Source organism: Choloepus didactylus, chromosome 3 (assembly GCF_015220235.1).
Source record: "Choloepus didactylus isolate mChoDid1 chromosome 3, mChoDid1.pri, whole genome shotgun sequence".
In the NCBI taxonomy this organism is placed as follows: Eukaryota; Metazoa; Chordata; class Mammalia; order Pilosa; family Megalonychidae; genus Choloepus; species Choloepus didactylus.
The window spans coordinates 208,457,828-208,470,827 of record NC_051309.1 but is presented as its reverse complement, the minus strand read 5'-3'; the positions used below and the strand labels follow the sequence as shown (position 1 = coordinate 208,470,827).

The following is a 13,000-nucleotide window of genomic DNA, read 5'->3' as shown; positions in this document are numbered from 1 at the left end:
TAGAAGGGGACCTTAAAAGATGGAAAAATATTCCATGTTCATAGATAGGAAGGCTAAATATCATGAAGATGTCAATTCTACCCAAACTCATCTACAGATTCAATGCAATCCCAATCAAAATTCCAACAACCTACTTTGCAGACTTGGAAAAGCTAGTTATCAAATTTATTTGGAAAGGGAAGATGCCTCGAATTGCTAAAGACACTCTAAAAAAGAAAAACAAAGTGGGAGGACTTACACTCCCTGACTTTGAGGCTCATTATAAAGCCACAGCTGTCAAAACAGCATGGTACTAGCACAAAGATAGACATATAGATCAACGGAATCGAATTGAGAATTCAGAGATAGACCCTCAGATCTATGGCCGACTGATCTTTGATAAGGCCCCCAAAGTCACTGAACTGAGTCATAATGGTCTATTCAACAAGTGGGGCTGGGAGAGTTGGATATCCATATCCAAAAGAATGAAAGAGGACCCCTACCTCACCCCCTACACAAAAATTAACTCAAAATGGATGAAAGATCTCAATATAAAAGAAAGTACCATAAAACTCCTAGAAGATAATGTAGGAAAACGTCTTCACGACCTTGTATTAGGCGGCCACTTCCTAGACTTCACACCCAAAGCACAAGCAACAAAAGAAAAAATAGATAAATGGGAACTCCTCAAGCTTAGAAGTTTCTGCACCTCAAAGGAATTTCTCAAAAAGGTAAAGAGGCAGCCAACTCAATGGGAAAAAATTTTTGGAAACCATGTATCTGACAAAAGACTGATATCTTGCATATACAAAGAAATCCTACAACTCAATGACAATAGTACAGACAGCCCAGTTATAAAATGGGCAAAAGATATGAAAAGACAGTTCTCTGAAGAGGAAATACAAATGGCCAAGAAACACATGAAAAAATGTTCAGCTTCACTAGCTATTAGAGAGATGCAAATTAAGACCACAATGAGATACCATCTAACACCGATTAGAGTGGCTGCCATTAAACAAACAGGAAACTACAAATGCTGGAGGGGATGTGGAGAAATTGGAACTCTTATTCATTGTTGGTGGGACTGTATAATGGTTCAGCCACTCTGGAAGTCAGTCTGGCAGTTCCTTAGAAAACTATAGAGTTACCCTTCGATCCAGCGATTGGACTTCTCGGTATATACCCAGAAGATCGGAAAGCAGTGACACGAACAGATATCTGCACGCCAATGTTCATAGCAGCATTATTCACAATTGCCAAGAGATGGAAACAACCCAAATGTCCTTCAACAGATGAGTGGATAAATAAAATGTGGTATATACACACGATGGAATACTACACGGCAGTAAGAAGGAACGATCTCGTGAAACATATGACAACATGTCTGAACCTTGAAGACATAATGCTGAGTGAAATAAGCCAGGCACAAAAAAGAGAAATATTATATGCTACCACTAATGTGAACTTTGAAAAATGTAAAACAAATGGTTTATAATGTAGAATGTAGGGGAACTAGCAATAGAGAGCAATTAAGGAAGGGGGGAACAATAATCCAAGAAGAACAGATAAGCTATTTAACGTTCTGGGGATGCCCAGGAATGACTATGGTCTGTTAATTTCTGATGGATATAGTAGGAACAAGTTCACAGAAATGTTGCTATATTAGGTAACTTTCTTGGGGTAAAGTAGGAACATGTTGGAAGTAAAGCAGTTAGGTTAGTTGTCTTTTTCTTACTCCCTTGTTATGGTCTCTTTGAAATGTTCTTTTATTGTATGTTTTTGTGTTTTTTTTTAAATTTTTTTTTTCATACAGTTGATTTAAAAAAGTAAAAAAAGTTAAAAAATAAATAAATAAATAAAAAACAAGGAAAAAAATATGTAGTGCCCCCTTGAGGAGCCTGTGGAGAATGCAGGGGTATTCGCCTACCCCACCTCGATGGTTGCTAACATGACCACAGACACAGGGGACTGGTGGTTTGATGGGTTGAGCCCTCTACCATAGGTTTTACCTTTGGGAAGACAGTTGCTCCAAAGGAGAGGCTAGGCCTCCCTATAACTGTGCCTAAGAGCCTCCTCCCGAATGCCTCTTTGTTGCTCAGATGTGGCCCTCTCTCTCTAGCTAAGCCAACTTGAAAGGTGAAATCACTGCCCTCCCCCCTACATGGGATCAGACACCCAGGGGAGTGAATCTCCCTGGCAACGTGGAATATGACTCCCGGGGAGGAATGTACACCTGGCATCGTGGGACGGAGAACATCTTCTTGACCAAAAGGGGGATGTGAAAGATGTGGAAGGAAATGAAATAAGTTTCAGTGGCAGAGAGATTCCAAAAGGAGCTGAGAGGTCACTCTGGTGGGCACTCTTACGCACACTTTAGACAACCCTTTTTAGGTTCTAAAGAATTGGGGTAGCTGGTGGTGGATACCTGAAACTATCAAACTACAACCCAGAACCCATGAATCTCGAAGACAGTTGTATAAAAATGTAGCTTATGAGGGGTGACAATGGGATTGGGAAAGCCATAAGGACCACACTCCACTTTGTCTAGTTTATGGATGGATGAGTAGAAAAATAGGGGAAGGAAACAAACAAACAAACAGACAAAGGTACCCAGTGTTCTTTTTTACTTTAATTGCTCTTTTTCACTCTAATTATTATTCTTGTTATTTTTGTGTGTGTGCTAATGAAGGTGTCAGGGATTGATTTAGGTGATGAATGTACAACTATGTAATGGTACTGTGAACGATCGAATGTACGATTTGTTTTGTATGACTGCATGGTATGTGAATATATCTCAATAAAATGAAGAAAAAAAATGATGGAGAAACTAAGCTGAAGGAATTTGATACCACTAGACCTTCCCTTCAAAGAATGCTAAAGGAGGTGCTTCAGGATGAAAGGAAAGAAAGAAATATCTCTGGTAGGGGTAACTGCGTGGGTAAATATAAATGCCAATACTATTGTATATTTAGTTTCTTATATGATTTTAGATACAGATGTGTAAAAACTAATTATAAATCCATGGTTTTGGACACAATGTAGAAGGCTTTAATTTGCAACAATATCAACTAAGGGGGAATGAAGTGTAGGAGCACAGGTTGTGTATGCTATTGAAATTGGTGGTATCAATTCAAATGAGATTGTTTTAGAATTAGGATGTTAAATTTAAGACCCATGGTAGCCACAAAAAACATACTACAAAAAAGGTCAAAACTAAATACAAAAATAGTCAGTAATGGAAGAAATGAGGTACTAAAAATGTATAAAATTTACAAAAGACAAAAGGGCGACATTCCCACATTATCAGTAATGATTTTAAATGTATATGGATTAAACTCTCCAATCATTAGGCAGAAATTGGCAAACTGGATAAAATATATAATCCAACTATATGCTGTTTACAAGAGACTTACTTTAAACCCAAAGACACAAATAAATTGAATGTAAAAGGATAAAGATATTACATGTATATAGTAACCAAAATAGAATTGAAGTGGCTATACTAATATCAGAAAAAAAAATAGACTTTAATTAGAAAATTGTTACAGGAGAACAGATATTATATATTGATGAAAGGGTCAATCCTTCAAGAGGATTTTACGATTATAAATGTGTGTGTGTGTGTGTGTGTGTGTGTGCATGCCCCAAAATATATTAAACCAAAATTGAGAGAATTTAAGAGATAAGTTGACAGTTTTACAATAATAGTTGGAAACTTGAATACTACATTTTCAATAATGGGTAGAATAACTAGACAGAAGATCAAGAAGGAAATAAAGGATATAAACAACACAATTAAACCAAATGACCTTATGATATAGAACACTCCACCCAACAACAGCAAAATATACATTCTTCTCAAGTGCACATGGAACACTGTCCAGGATAGATCATATGTTAGGCAACAAACAAGTTTCAATAAATTTCAAAAGGCTGATATCATACAATGTATCTCCTCTGACCACAGTAGATTAAGACCTCAGATTCGACAACTGTTTCTTGGATATGACACCAAAAGCACAAGCCCATGCAAGAAAAAATAGATAATTTAAAAACTTTTGTACCTGAAAGATACTACCAGGAGAGCCCACAGAATGAGAAAAAAGATTTGCAAATCATTCTGATAAGGGTCTAATATCCAGAATGTATAAAGAGTTCTTACAACTCAATAATATAAAGACAAATAACCTATTAAAATGGGTAAAGGACACAAACAGACATTTCTTCAAAGAAGATATCCAAAGGGCCAATACAAATGAAAAGCACAATGAGATAAGACACTAGGATGGTTATATATATATATTTTAAATGGAAAACAACAGGTATTGGCAAGGATGTGGAAAAATTGGAACCCTTATACATTGCTGGTGAGAATGCAAAATCATACAGCCAATATGGAAAACGTTTGGCAGTTCCTCAATGATTTAAACATAGAATTATTCATATGACCCAGTGCATTTATTTAGGAAAACAAAACCTACAGGATATAATTATACATACATATATTATATATATATATATGGTGTAAATATGAGATTTTATTAAAGAATTGTCTCACACAACTGTGGGATAGGCAAGTCCAAATTCCTAGGACAGGCTTCAAGCTGGGAACATCAGTGAAGGTTATTGAGGAACTGGCTGGTTGAAGTAGAGATGGAAGTTCTCTCTTCTGACTGTGAAATCATCATTTCTCCTTTTAAAGTCTTCAGCTGATTGCATGAGACTTCTCTCACTGTTGAAGGCAATCTCCTCAGTTGATTGCAAATATAATCAGCCACAGATGATTATGTCCACGAAATACCCTCACAGAAACAATCAGGGCAGTGCTTGCTTAATCAAACAACTGAACACCCATAACGTGGCCAAGTTGACATATGAACTTAACCATCACACCCAACAATTCCATTCCTAGGTATATCTCCAAAAGTATTGAACAGATACTCAAACAAGTACTTGCATATGAATGTTTATAGCAGCATTATTCATAATAGCTAAAAAGTAGAAACTGCAGATGTCCATCTTGTGATGAACAGATATGCAAAATTTGGTATATCTGTACAATGGGATATTATTTAGCCATTAAAAGGAATCAATAATGCTACAACATAGATGATACTTGCTACAAGGATGCTCCATCTTACAACATGGATGAACCTTGAAAACATATGCTAAGTAAAAGAAGCCAGACTCACAAGAAAGCCACATATTGTATGATTCCACTTATATGAAGTGCCCAGAATTTGCAAATCCATTGGCACAGAAAGCCGATTAATGATGACCAGGCACTGAGGAGGTGGAAGGAGGGAGAATGTCTGCTTAATGGATATGGGATTTCTGTTTGGGGTGATGAAAATGTTCTGGATCTAGTTAGTAGTGATGGCTGCACAATACTGTGAATGCATTTAATGCCAATGAATTGTATACACTTTAAAATTATTAACACATAAAATTTTATGTGAATTTTAGCACAACAAAAATACATATAGCTATATAATGCATAGAGCTATATAATGGTGCTTTGACAACATATAACCAATGCCATTCAAGAAGCTGGCCCACTCGTGGACTTTAGAGTCTAAATTAGATACATTATGAAATGAAAGATTTAGTTATATATGATGGTCATTTTGATGAAAAGGTCACATTTATTTTCTTTTAAAGGAAGGAGGCATCTCTTCTAAAATGTGCCTCCTTTTCCTATTTTATTGTGCTTTACTGAAGGGTAAAGAGGTTGACTGGTGTGGGAAGCAAAATAATCAAGCCAATGCAGAAAAAGGAAAGCAAATGAAATGAGGTTAAAAGCTGGTTTTTCATTTCTCCTAAAATTTTTACTGTATTTTTTATGTATAGAAAATTGTGTGTCTGTAATTCACTTCTCTTCAAATGCTCAATAGTTTCTGAAAGTACTTTACTTTGTCTCTATGGAAACAGGGATAGCCGTGTAGAATGTCTAACTGGTGATTGTTTTTACATCAGCAGCTTTTCAGCTGATTATGAAACAAGAGTCAACCTAATTTTGAAGCTTTTTCAAAAAAATTCCTGGTGCCTCATTTCCACCTACAATCATGTAGCTATACTTTTTTTCCCAATGTACCCTGAGGGAGAAAGGCATTTCTATTTTAGCACATATTTTTAGCTTCCTTTATTACATGGTGAATATTCTTAAAAAAAAAAAAATGTGATCATGTGACCTACTATTCCTTTGGGAGAGAAGGTTGTTTCTTAATATCTAGGGAATATTTTTTGAAGTATCTTTGCAGTACTTGATGTGTCTTTATACTGTTTCCAAAGTTCAATCCTGTCATATTTAAAAATGCATGATTCATGTTTATAATTTGCCCATGTATATTTAATTATTTATATTCATGAGTTTCAACACAACTAGCTTTTTAAACTTCTCTGTTAAAAAAAAATCATTTAGTTTTTAAGATGTATTAAAATCTAGCATCACTTTTCTATATAATCAAGCCAATTTTAATATTCTGTTGATATTTGCAGTAATACTTTTAACTCATCCCTATGGTCTACAATTGGCAATGAGCTATATTATCACTTAAAATAAATTTTTTTTTCATAAATGCATTTACAACTTACCATTACAAAATGCATGTTATTTTAAAGCCTTCTTTGGATATTGTAATTATTTTAAGGGGTCTCTTCCAAAAGATTCTATAAATCTCCACAATATTAAGCCATTACTATTCTGTGAAAAAGGCAAGGTAACATGATGGGAAAAAATGAGATAGCAAATTTAGTTTCAACTGCTACACTGATACAATTTATGCTCATTGAAAAACATTTTTCTGTGTTGCTATCTCTTTAAAATAAAGTAGTAGCTCAGTAACTAACTCTGGTAGATTGTGAAATCCAAAAAATATATTTTACATGTTTCTTTGTTTCGTTTTGTTTTGTTTTGTTTAAATTTCACTAAGATTTTCATAGCTTGTCTTCCTTTTAATAATAGAAGGCACAAAAGGAGACTTCTTTTGGCCCTGTTTTAGAGTAGACCTAAAGCTACTTAAAAACTCCAACTTCCAACTATATCAGAATAAAATCTGAGAGAAAGTATGTCAACTCTTCAAACACACTGCTTTTGGGGGGTGGGTGGGTGATACCAAGATGATCCATAAGATAAAAAAAGCGAAATTTGTCTCCACAACTTTACTGTAGTCCATATTTCCTTAACTTCAGTCCCCATTACCCACAAAAAGACATTGAGTTTCATCATTTCTTGGCATCAGTTCTCAAAATTCAATGGGAAGAAGGAATACATCTCTATGTATGCCGCTTAAATATAAACCTGAAAATACAATTTTGCACCTTTGATGTTAGCATGCATAGAGAAAAGACACTCTCTGAACTCAAGCAGATATAAAGTGTATAAATAATGGCACCTTTCTGCTTTCTGAAATTTTTACACATAAGTTACAATCATTTGATCCTTACAAATTCACATGCTTGCTAAAGCAAGTGTAACTTCATATTTTATACATAAATAACACATACAAGAATATGGAAGTAAAGAGAAATGCTCAAAGGTCGATGTACTGTTTTGCCACTTAGCTAGTTATTTCTGGTTCACCCCCTCTTTTCTTCTCTATGAAATTCCCTTTTAAAATATCACATACAAGTTGTTTTTTTCCCAAGATGGTGGAATAGGGAGCTCTAGGATTCAGATCATATTCCAGAATAGCTAGTAAATAGCCAGAAATGGTCTGAAACGGCACTTTGGGGTGCTTGAGAGACCAGAACACTGTACACCATCCAGGAAAGAACAGAAGGGAGAGACTGATAAACCGGGTGAAGATCTGTGAGTAGATATCTCCACACTGTGGAGGCTGGTGCCCATTCCCCACTGGTGTGGCAGGCTGCCTCAGGATCCACTCCCAAGCTGGAAATAGAAGCCCTCTTTCCCAGGAGCAGGGCTGGGGGGACATGGCCAGACACCGACTGCAGCTTCTGATTAGCAAATTCGGACTGCTGGGTACCAGCTCTGGGCCCAGCTAAATACACAGCCCACCCAGGACAGAAAAGCTGGCAGACTGTTTCAACCCAGATCCTGGCAGGAGAGGGAGTAGGGTGGACTGAGAGACATAGTAATGACTCAGGGTGGTGAGAATCAGTTTGCTGAAGGATGACTGTTCCCCAAGAAAAGGGGGGCAAACCTGGGCACCACCTGCAGCTTTGGCTGGTGAATTTGGAGTGCTGGATTCCATCTCTGATAATAGCTACAGTTTACCTACCCAGGACAGAAAGCAGCCAGCAACCTCCATTTCAACCCTGACCCCAGTAGGGACAGAAGTGGGACTGACTGAGAGACACAGTAACTTCTTGGGGTGGTGGGGCCCAGGATGCTGGAGGGCAGCTCTTCCCCAAGAATATGGGGGGGGGGGTTGTTTGGCAAGCACAAGCACCACCTGTGGCTTTTGAGTCAGTAAATTTGGAGTGCTGGATTCCAGCTTCCAGAGCAGCTCAAGATTCAACCTGCCCAGAACAGAAAGCAGCCTGCAGTCTGTCTCAACCACACCCCTGGCAGGAGTGGAAATGGGGCTTACTGAGAGACACTAAATTCTCAAGGTATTGGGGAATAGGTTGCTGAAGGGAAGCCCCCCCCCCAAAAAAAAAAAAAAAAAATGGGGAGGACCTGACCCAGCGCAGTTGGTGCTGTTGTTCAGAGAATTCAGATCCCTGGGTCTGGGATTTGAGCAACAGTTTCAACCTGCCCCAGCCAAAAATAGCTGGCAGCCTCTGTCTCAACCAAGCAGAGGTGGAGTCAGCTGAGAATGAAAGGCACCGTACCACCTTAGGACTGCAGAGAATAGGGGGCAGAAGGGCTCCATCTGCTGGGCAAGCCAGGAAAGCACAGACTCAGGGAGACATCAAATATATATCCTTCCAGGTCTCCTCCCCAGGGCACTTCAAAACTCACCTACATTGCTTCCATGGATCCCTGAGCCTGTTTTGATGGGAAAAAAACTGACTTGGAAAGGCCCTTTCCAGAATTAGCCCTCCAGGTAAATGTACCTAGAGATAATGAAAGGAGTGATAATAACATATAGAAGCAAATGAAAAACAAACAGAACAGATCAACATTCCCAGAGAAGAAAGAGGAAAAAGAAAGCTTTCACCTGGGGGTGAAGCAATAGGACAAGTAATGCAATCTCAAAAATCATATCATACATCCAGGACAAGAATCAGATGATTAAGCACTGAAAATATTCTCATCAGTTAAACGCAAACTATTTTAAAGGTTAAAAACAAGGTGAACCAAGTGTCAAAGAAAAGCGTTAGCACAAACCCAGTCTACAAGAAAACCCAAGGCAAGTGAGAAACTGACCAACAGAGTAAACTCACCAAGAAAATCAGATGCCTAGAGACCAGCAAAAAATTACAAGTCACATAAAGAAACAGGAAGATTGGCCCAGTCAAAGGAGAAAACTAAAACTTAAGACACAATATAAAGATTTGAAACACATAATGATGATGTTCAAACAAATCTCCTTAATCAATTCAAGGAGATAAAGGAAAGCATGGCAAAAGAGATAAAGGATATTAAGATGACACTGGGTGAGCATAAAGAAGTATTTGAAAGCATGCAAGTAAAAGAAAAAATCTTATGGTAATGAAAGACAACAGAAAAGACAGAGAATACACTAGAAGTATACAACAGCAGATTTGAAGAGGCAGAAGAAAAGATTAGGAGCTAAGGTAGCCCAAACTATTTGTTAAATGAATAAAGGAGGAGGGATTACATTACCTGATTTCAAGACAATATAAAACTATTGTAATCAAACAATGTGTTATTTGCATAAAAGTGGACATATAGATCAATGGAATAGAATGTAGTTCCGGAAATAAGCCCCCACATATATGGACAAATGATTTTTGACAAAAGTACAAAGGCAATGCACTGGAAAAAGGATAGTCTCAACAAATGGTACTGGAACAATTGGATATCTGTATTTGTAAAAATGAATATATGCATACCTCACATCGTATGTAAAAACTGGTTCAAAATGAGTATAGACCTAAATGTGAAACCTATCTCTGGAAGTATAGAAAGGATATGGTTGAGAATAAAAGTACAAGTCATAGACTGGGAGAAAATATATAATATAACTTATAAAGGACTTACTATTTTTTATGAGCATTTATTAAAGGCCAGTGGTGCACAAGGCACAGTTCTTGCCCAGGAGGCTAACAAATACAAATGATGTAAACAATTTACTTACTAGCTAATCTGATTAAACAAAATACATTTCATAGAAATGATCATAAAATGCATTGCAGATAGCAACAGATTATCAATCTTATGATACCCTACCTAATTATTAATAAAAACCAGCCAACTCACATGCTAAATAGAAGTTAGCACACCACCAGTTATTTCTTTAATTTAGGCAGGAAAGTAGAAAAACTCGCTGTCATGCTGAAATGTATTTCAGCATTCAATATAGACATCCTGTTTCAAACATGCTAATGTAGTTCACCAATACATAATCTTGAATTCAGTATTTTTCATTCTGTATTAAATTACTATTATATTTTGGGGTTTAAAAATTAGTTTTGGTTTCAAAGTAAGTGTAACTGAATACTTGAGTCCCATGCTCACAGATTGTTGACCTTGGGTGGGTGAGATCACTCCATTAGGTATTAGTCAGGGAACAGAACAAAAATATTCTTGCCAATACTGAACTGAGAAGTCAAGATACACAAGTGATTGAAACCAGAAAATAACTGGCAGAAGGGAAAAAAAAAAAAAAGACAAACAAAATGTGGGTATTATTTGTTTGGAGCAAGCCTATCCATTAGAAATATGTATTACCTTTTCTGGAGAATCATGGCTAATTCTTTAAAGGATCATATCAGGTACATCAGTATATGACATATCCCTTAGTTTGAAGGTTGGTTACAAGGATATGTGTAAAGGAGAGAAAATGAGGGTGGGGAAGACTGAAAAGGCATGGGGTGGAGTGTGTCTGATGACACCGTCATGGTAACTGCTGAACCACAATCATGCAAAAGCGTCCACCAGGCCCTTCCTGAAAACCTCCAGAAATGGTTCTGTATTCTTCAACAGCAGCAGTGAAAACTTCCTCAGAGAGTCAAGGTCAGTTTATGTTGTGCAGGAACCAAAACTGTTCCCCTTCCCCCTCCTTCCTAAGCTGGAGACCAACAAGTGCAAATGTGGCTTTGGATTGCACCTGACCAGCAGGGAGCCAGCCATCAGAATGCCTCAGGGAGCACCTTCTTCAAAGGGAAGTGTGAGTTATTATGTTGGCCCAAGAACCAGGTCAGTCAGTTACCATTCTCGAGCAGCTTTTGTAAGTTGTTTTGTATCTTTTCCAATTTCATTATGTTAATCATAAGCTCTTGGTAGAGGACTTCCACATTTAATTGTACTTGTGACCCCAGGCTGGATGGTACTGTCTGTTCAGCATTGTGGGTGTCCACAGCAGAGTTAATGATTCCAGCCACCCCTCCAGAGTATTAATTCTATATATCATGTAGAAGATGGAGATGATTAGTTCAAGGATGGTGGAGAGTCGGACATTTCTGAGACTTTATTTTGTGTAAGATTCCAGTGGTTTCTGACTGACTGTGTGCAGGGAGACACTTGCCTTTTCCTTCAGGCACTCCATTCACCTGGATGTCTGCCCGAGCTGGTTTTGCATCTCCCTTGGAGACATTCAGAACTGTGTGGGACTGTGTCACATGGAACTCTCGAGAGTTCTCAGATTCAGGAGTGTGAGAAGCAGAACTGCTGTATCCTTCCATGTCTTGTCTTCTTTCTCAGACCACTCCATCCAGGTCTGAGAATTCATCATTGAAATCCAGAGGAAGAGATGAAGGGCGGTCTGCCTGGAAACTGTTTTCAGCACTTGTATTGTCTAAGTGTCCACACACAGACTATAGAAGTTCGTAAGCTGAATCTCTGGAGAGTAGGGAGACAGATATGTACCCATCTGTGACTGTTGCTATAATCAGGGCACTTAGTAACAGAAGGACAGTTTTGATTTTCTTTATTGGGTTACTGAGAAATCTGGAATTGAGATCTTAGAGTTTTTTCCAAAGACCTTGGAATAAAAACAAATCCAGTTTTCTGACACAAAGAGTTTTCCTTGGTAAAGTTTGACTTTCTGAAGAGCACAGGTAAAGCTTTGCCTCAGTGGTTCCTCTGTTGGGACATCAAGAAACAACCTGTGAAAGTGCATGTCTGCCTTGTACTGGCTAGAAGATGAAGACTTTTTCCTTTCAGTTTTGGAGTTACTTTTGCTTTCTGCTTTACAGTCATCCTTATCACCTACTAGAGAGGCACGATCAAAACTGGATTTTGACTGCAAGCAAATGACTCTTTTCTGGTCTGGAGATGGGTCTTTTCTGGTCTCGCTAGATGGGGTTGGGGACTGGGCTGTTGGTGACCTGCAGGCCTTCTTTTTCTCCACCACACCATTCTCAGCCTTGGAGTGAGCTGAGCCAACTTTGTTCTCTCTTCCCAAGAACTTTTGCAGGCTTTGTGTCTTCAACATCTTGCTGTAGTTCAGTCATTAGGACCATGTCTGGAGGATACCTTCAGACCTCTGCATGTCTCCAGTCTCCTCCTTCTGGCTCCTACCCTCTCCAGGAAGGTCAAGCAAGCTGTGCCATGCCCTCCACCACTTGGCACATCCAGCCTGGGGCCAGCTCTTTGGGCTGCCAACCTGGATATGTTCTAACAGGCACTATTGATTGGAACGAGTGTGGAAGAGCTGAGAGAGGGAAGGGGAGGGCCAAAGAGAAGTGACAGCCTCTTTCTCCAACCCAGGACTTATGCATTTTCGATATAAGAACTTGCAGATTCATTCATAGGAAAACAAACAAACCAATTTAAAAATATACAGAAGATTTGATATCTCACCAAAGGAGATATAGAAATGGTAAATATGCACATGAAAAGATGCCTAACATCATTAGTCATTAGGGAAGTGAATATTAAAACTGCAATGAAATACAACTACACATCCCTTAGAAAGGTTAAAAT

The 13,000-nt window shown here is 38.1% G+C and overlaps 1 pseudogene; it reads right to left on the bottom strand.

Moving 5' to 3' along the window:
• Nucleotides 1-10,912: 10,912 nt before the first annotated feature.
• On the bottom strand, nucleotides 10,913-12,722 carry LOC119528966 (annotated as a pseudogene).
• Between the last annotated feature and the right edge of the window lie 278 nt (nucleotides 12,723-13,000).